The sequence below is a fragment of the Cotesia glomerata genome, unplaced genomic scaffold (genome assembly GCF_020080835.1).
Source record: "Cotesia glomerata isolate CgM1 unplaced genomic scaffold, MPM_Cglom_v2.3 scaffold_515, whole genome shotgun sequence".
NCBI classification, from domain to species: domain Eukaryota; kingdom Metazoa; phylum Arthropoda; class Insecta; order Hymenoptera; family Braconidae; genus Cotesia; species Cotesia glomerata.
In genome coordinates this window covers 1-4,802 of record NW_025404144.1, presented here as the reverse complement: position 1 = coordinate 4,802, position 4,802 = coordinate 1, and the positions used below count along the sequence as shown (strand labels likewise).

At 33.5% G+C, this 4,802-nt stretch overlaps 1 pseudogene; it reads right to left on the bottom strand.

Moving 5' to 3' along the window:
* Positions 1-2,260: 2,260 nt before the first annotated feature.
* On the bottom strand, positions 2,261-3,558 carry LOC123274666 (annotated as a pseudogene).
* Between the last annotated feature and the right edge of the window lie 1,244 nt (positions 3,559-4,802).

Sequence of the window (4,802 nt, the reverse complement as noted above, 5' to 3'; positions counted from 1 at the left end):
AGGTAAAATAACACCTTAGCTACCAGAAGAAAGAGCAGTAGCTAGATCCTCCCCTCACGAAGTAATGCCTAACGGCGGTTTTCATGAGGGATTAGGGGAAAGAGGAAAAGGGGTTTAGGGTTTAGTGGGTAGGGGCGGTAGCGTCGAGTTTTAGTATGACACTGCGTCGAGTCGCCACATATCCAGGCCAAACAACTATGCCTAGAATCCGTAAAAAGGATTCCCCCCCCCCTAAGGAAAAAAAAAAAAAAAACACACAAACACACACAAAAATACATACAGACACGGTGACATCGCCGCGGAAAGAGGCGGGAAAGCTTCCTAGGACCTCAAAACGTCGAGATCTGATGAAAACTCGATTTTCGAAAAACGGGGTAAAAACAATAACTTCCCGATTTTTGAAAATTTCCAATTTTCTTAGCGGAAAGTTAAAAATTTTTCAAAGCTTAGCTGATTTTTTTGCTCAAAGAAGATAACAATAATTATAATTTAAAAGAAAAAAGAAGGAAATCGAATGATTTTTCACGAAATTACAGCTATTTGTTTATAAGCATTCGAGCGAAACCGCTTTTTTTTCATTGAAAAATTAATATCTCGTAAACTATTGGTCGTAGAAACATCGGGTTTGGCTCATTTTGTTCTGTATATAATTTTCAAAATTCCATCCGCAACATGTCTCGACTACTCTTACGTAGTTTCTAAGATATTTTAATCTAAAGCTCAACGCTAAAACGCTATTTTTTAAACATAAAAAAAGCAACACTTCCCACATACACAAAAATGTTCAAAATATTTTTCTTATTTAAAAAAAAAATATCAAAAATGAAAAAGAGAAAAAATTTTCTGACAGTTTTTAAAAATTAGAACTAAAAAATTAAAATTGAAAATTAACTTGAAAAACATTTTTACTGCATTGATAAATTAAAAACTTTTTAAATTAAAAGTTTTACTAAAGAATAGAAGATTTATATAATAAAATAAAATATTATTTTAAATAGTAATAATAACGATAAAACCCTTCTCAGAGTCCAACTTAATATTTTCCGTGGGTAGAGTCATTTGCCCACAATCAGGTTACCCAGATCTAACATTGGACGAAATAATTTTACCAAAGATTGCGTTTACCCAGATTTCTGAAACAAAAGATTTCCTAACTTATAAATTTTTTAATATTTTAATCATTGTTGTTATTCCTGGATTAAAGGAAAGATAACGACTTTTAAATAGAAAATTTTATATGTTTTCCGTATTCAATGAAAAGGGTAGACATTATTTGCTCTATCCAATTACCCAGATCTAACATTGGACATAATAATTTTACCAGAAACGCTTACCCAGATTTCTTAAACACAGTACATCGTTTACCCAGACATCCATTTACCCAGAGTTTCTGCAGGCATCCGTTAGCTTTACAGAAGATCGTTTACACAGGCATCTATTCACACAGGTTGACCCAGACAGGTGAATTTTATCTTGGTAGTTTGATCCAATTATAGTAGATGTTGACAACATGATCGGGTTATAGTTACTTTTGAACTAAATAATAATAATCAAATGAATTAACCTTTAATGAATGTATTTTAAATACATTAAGATAACAAGAGTACACCTCAATAATAACTAATCTGATAAATAAATAAATAATGCACAGTATTTTTCTCGTGGCGCTTGAGATGGAAAATTATATCGATTGATTAAAAGTTGGCCATCCACATGTTTCGTTGGTAGCTAGTAGAGGCGTGACAGAGTTTGTAGAACCGCTATAGAGTAAGCTTTAAAATTATTAAATGCTGAAAACTTTGCTTAAAGTAATAACACTGTTGATGGTGAAAGACTCCCGGCATTTCAAATTTTCTTTTTTGGCTAGGCGGAAAGCAGCAGTTATTTCTTTGGAAGAACTTTTATAATGGATTGTAACTTCTAATAGATGCATCCAAGCAGAAACTGAAATTACATAAAATGACCTGAAAATTTTTTAAATCACTAAGCGAGGAACTAATTTTTTTATTTTTAATTATCAAAGCTTGAAACTACAATATATTTAAAACCAATGACGGGTAAACTTTACAATCATCAATTACTCATTATTAGGGTCAGGAAGTTGGCAAAAGTCCTGGCTCTAATTATCATTATTATTATATTTACGTGGCCAGTATATTTGGAACATTTAACACCAAAAATTCATCCGTGAATTATAATTATTATTTTAACTTCTCCATATACTTATATTAGTTGGCTATAGTTCCACAAGGTTATTTACTTATATTTTAATCCAATTCCCTCGTGGTCTCTTTGTGCTTTTCGCTCTACTAGGGCACATTTTCACAAAGACTTGTTCATTGAGGGATTGCTTTGCTGAAAGACTGCCTCCAGGAGGTAAATTTGGTATTTCTTGGATCAGTAAAGAATTACGTGTAGCAATTCCAGATAATCGAAACCGCCTTTCGCCTTCTTTTGTTGTTCAATGATTTCTTTCATTCTCCTTTCGACGATCATTTCTAATTCGGCTTCCTTTAATAAAAGCTTAAATATTCGGCTTGGGAGAGCCGCAGGGAATGTGGCCTAATACTATGCTCATATTGTCTCGGCTACACCGTGGTTGGAAAACATCAAACATTATCGATTATTAAATTTTAGTTTCATGTTATAAGATTAAAAACAAGTTACTTTGAATAAATAAATAAATAATAATAAAAAAAAAACAAAAAATTACCCAGTGAAGATAAGTATCAAACAACTTGCTTATTAACAGCCTCTAAGTCGTCATCAGTGAGCAATAATCTGGAATTAATAAAATCACAAAGCGTCTTGATTGGTCATAACGTCCCAAATGCCGTCACAGGCGAGTACTAAAAATTCGTCGTGCTCCATATCCCGATCTCGAACGAAAATTTCTGGTTCTGGTGGAGACTAATTGCTCTGGCCCATGGTCCCCGTCCTTCGATATTTTTATACTCATAATCACCTAGAGCACTTTATACAGCCAATGATCCATTAACACGTGCTAAAAATCACGCTGCCACCTGCTGCTTGGATACGTTCTTTTTCGGCCGGCAACACGTGGGTTTGTGGTCTCGTGTAGAAAAACAGGATTTCCCTTGCGCCGCACAGTACCGCTCTGGAGTCACCGCAGTTTGCGATATAAATGTAGTTTCTGGTGATATGAATGCACAAACAAAGCCGTTGATCCAGACATCTTTACTGTTTCCAGTAGATCACGCATTTTTGTGGTCAAATCTTCAAGAAACCTCAAATGTATACCCTTTATAACATTCTGAGATTTAAATTCCTCTGTGTCAACGATTGAGTCGAGTAAATGTTCCGAGCTGTGGAGGCGCGGAAGCTAATGCTCCAGAATGTCCGTCAATACCACAAAGAAAACTCCAATCAGATAAATCACCCTCCAAGCCTGTGATTGCACAATGTGCAAATCTTCCATTTCTATACGCCATCCTTGCATACTAGCGATTCCGGGTATTGCAAATTATTTCCCGAACCATGTTTGTTGTTTTTCTCAGTGTTTGGTGCAAGTTCAAAAACGCTCCCTTTTTTTTTCATTCGAAGTGTATTCAAAATAGTTGTTAGGCTTCTGATTTTTTTTTTAAATGAACTACAGAAGACTCAGACAAGCTTGTTACACGGAGAAAAAGTATTGCGGCTATGTGTAGCGACCTCAGTGGACCGTGAACGTAGTATTGTGATTACCTCAAAACAGTATTGTCATCATTTTCACAATATTTTAACCTCGATATACTCAATACGGATTCTTTATAAGTATTCACTTGCCGTGGTATGTGAATATGTTAAAACGTATTAGGATCATAAAGAAACGTTTCCTTACTACGGCGAAAGCGGATCGTGATTATCACGACCCACGACGCCTTCAGCGCCACCACGCATAACCAAGTCTGAAACTTACGAGTGGATTTGCTTACAATTTTGGTGATGAAATAGTGATAATTACATAAATTAGTGAATTAATAATAATAGCGATATAGATAATTGGGAAATGTTGATAAATTACTTGAGTGAAATCTTTGAAAATCTTGTGTCGATTTTTAAAGGCAAGTAAAGAAATAAATCTTCCTCCTTATGTTGACTATGTTAATGCTGTGCCCGTGGGTGGCTTGTATATATAATTCTTCTGTGTTTATAAGGAAAACAATGTACATTATATATTGTATTAAATAAATAAAATTTTTGTTTTTATAAAAATCTTTTTTAGCATTAATGCATTTGATCCCATACTGTTTTATACAAAAAATATGGTATAGTATAAAATATATACAGTGCAATAAAGGAGTATAGATTAAATTAAAAAATTTTTTTCTTATGATAAAATAAGTTTGCCTCTTTTGAATGGATATTTCTCGATAATACAAATTTCTACACTAATAATAATAAAATTTGTAAAAAATAAAAAAAAAGCTCGATGCGGAGATAAATTTCTTCAACAGTACCAAGGTAAGTCATTATATTTAAATATATTTAAACATTTTTTAAACCTAACCTCAATTCTTGACTGTCATATTCTACACGAAAATTTTTAACTAATCAAGCTTATAAAAGCAAATTTCTTTATTCATGTTAATAACAATAATATACCAAAAAATTAGTAAAACGGTTCATCCTACAGGCCATCCCTGCAACTTCCCGCCAAGTTCCATACCTGGGGCGCTGCGAAAATTATGGCTTTATGATTGCGCTGGAGATTTTTGATCTCAAAATATAATTAATGTGATATTTTTAGCTCGCCGAGCTCAAAGAAATGGTATTTCTATGCATTTGAGCTCTTCGAGCTC